We start from the raw sequence: 2,500 nt of genomic DNA, 5'->3' as shown, positions 1-2,500 counted from the left end.
GAACAACAAAAAACAAAACCACACCGAGACTTGTCCAGGACTTTTTCTTGGAAAGTGTGAGCTCTGGTTCAAGTGCGGAGCCTCCCACAGCATGGACCCGACAGGAGGAGTCATCCCGGCCATCTTCCCCTGCCCAGCACAAAGCCTCCAAGCCTGGCTTCAACTGATCACTCACAAGCATTTTTCTGACACCTCCGTCCTGACTTAGAAATATTTTTTGTTCTAAAAACCCTGTCGACGGAAATCTCCGCGGGTCCCCCCGTTGTATCTCAGACATGGAGTCTTTATGGGCAACGGGGCCGAAGTCACACTGCCAAGGAGTCGCTGCCACCCCGCAGGACATTTCAATCTCGGCCGTTTACAGACTTCCATAAACTGCCCTGCTATGGTCATGGTCATGTCATGTTAAAGATAGGCGACATGACTATGTCTTTTTCAACTCTTAGTTTCTGGCGGAGCCAAAAAAGTCCGGACTATGGTCATCTAATGTTAAAGATAGGATTTTTTTTTTTAAAGTGCTTGGCCAATGACCATGTCCACCAAAAGGCTCGCATTGAAGGTAGACACGACCATGTCCACAACGGGACTTAGTCTCTAGCAGCAAAAACATGGAGGTCACCAAGGACACAAACGGCACACTGCTGCTGAAAACAGAGCCTCCAAACCCCGCGAGGGCAACAGGCTTCAAGTGCACTGAAAGTCAGCGACACAAATGGCACACTGTTGCCCAAAACAGAGCCTCCAAACCCCGTGAAGGCAAGAGACTTAAAGTGCATTAAAAATAAAAAAATGTAAGGGACCCACACTGCCTACTCAAGCCCAAAACAGAGCCTCCAGCCCGGCCTGATCTGGCGCCAGGCGCGGGAGGGTAGCATACTTCCATCAGCATGGAAGTCCAGGACTGTAAGGGGACCCACCGCCTCCCCAAGCCGAAAACAGAGCCTCCAGCCCGACCTGATCTGGCGCCAGGCACGGGAGGGCAACAGACAGACTTCCAGGGAAGTGGAAGCTGCCAGGGGTGAATGGGAACTCTGCCCGGGGTGCAGAGCCTCCCACATGGCTTGACTTATTATTTTTACTTAAATATTTTTTTGATCAAAAGACCATGCCCTTAGTAATATGCACTTACCCCCCCAGTGTATCTGTTATCTAATAGCATTATGAGAGCAAGTCACTACTTCATGCCGACCTCCTGGAACTGCCGCTCGGCCACCCAGACCCACTTTGTCCACTAAGGTTTTTTGTGGCTATGGTAATGTATTATTATTATGTGTTTATTTAGCAGACACCTTTATCCAAGTCGACTTACAGAGACTAGGGTGTGTGAACTTTGCATCAGCTGCAGAGTCACTTACAATTACATCTCACCCAAAAGACGGAGCACAAGGAGGTTAAGTGACTTGCTCAGGGTCACACAGTGAGTCAGTGGCTAAGGTGGGATTTGAACCGGGGACCTCCTGGTTACAAGCCCTTTTCTTTAACCACTGGACCACACAGCCTCCAATGTAGCACTATTCTGACTCTAGTCAATTCTATTCTAACTATGGTCATTTAGCTCAATGGTGACTCTGGTCATGTAGCTCAATGGTGACTCTGGTCATGTAGCTCAATGGTGACTCTGGTCATGTAGCTCAATGGTGACTCTGGTCATGTAGCTCAATTTTGACTATGGTCAGTGCGGCAGTGTGGAGTAGTGGTTAGGTCTCGGGACTCTTGACTAGAAGGTCGTGGGTTCAATCCCAGGTGGGGGACATTGCTGCTGTACCCTTGAGCAAGGTACTTTACCTAGATTGCTCCAGTAACAATCCAACTGTATAAATGGGTAATTGTATGTAGAAAAATAATATAATTGTATGTAAAAATAATGTGATATCTTGTAACAATTGTAAGTCGTCCTGGATAAGGGTGTCTGCTAAGAAATACAGTGGCTCTCAAAAGTATTCACCCCCCTTGGACTTTTCCACATTTCATTGTGTTACAACATGGAATCAAAATGGATTTAATTGGGAGTTTTTGCCACTGATCAACACAAGAAAAGTCCATAATGTCAAAGTGAAAAATAAAATCTACAACTTGTTCTAAATTAATTACAAATATAAAACAGAAAATAATTGATTGCATAAGTATTCACCCCCTTTGCTATGACACACCTAAATAAGCTCTGGTGCAACCAATTGTCTTTAGAAGTCACATAATTAGTTGAATGGAGTCCACCTGTGTGCAATTAAGGTGTTTCACATGATTTCAGGTTAAATACACCTGTCTCTGGGAGGTCCCACAGTTGGTTAGTACATTTCCTAACAAAAACTACATCATGAAGGTGAAGGAACATTCAAAGCAAATCCGGAATAAGGTTCTTCAAAAGCACCAATCAGGGGTAGGATATAAGAACATTTCCAAGGCATTGAATATCCTCTCAGAGCACAGTAAAGTCCATTATTAAGAAATGGAGAGAATATGGCACAACTGTGAATCTGTCTAGAACAGGCCGTCCTCAAAA

This window comes from Acipenser ruthenus, unplaced genomic scaffold (assembly GCF_902713425.1).
Source record: "Acipenser ruthenus unplaced genomic scaffold, fAciRut3.2 maternal haplotype, whole genome shotgun sequence".
NCBI classification, from domain to species: Eukaryota; Metazoa; Chordata; class Actinopteri; order Acipenseriformes; family Acipenseridae; genus Acipenser; species Acipenser ruthenus.
The sequence above is the reverse complement of the archived record's forward strand: the minus strand, read 5'-3'. Positions refer to the sequence as shown.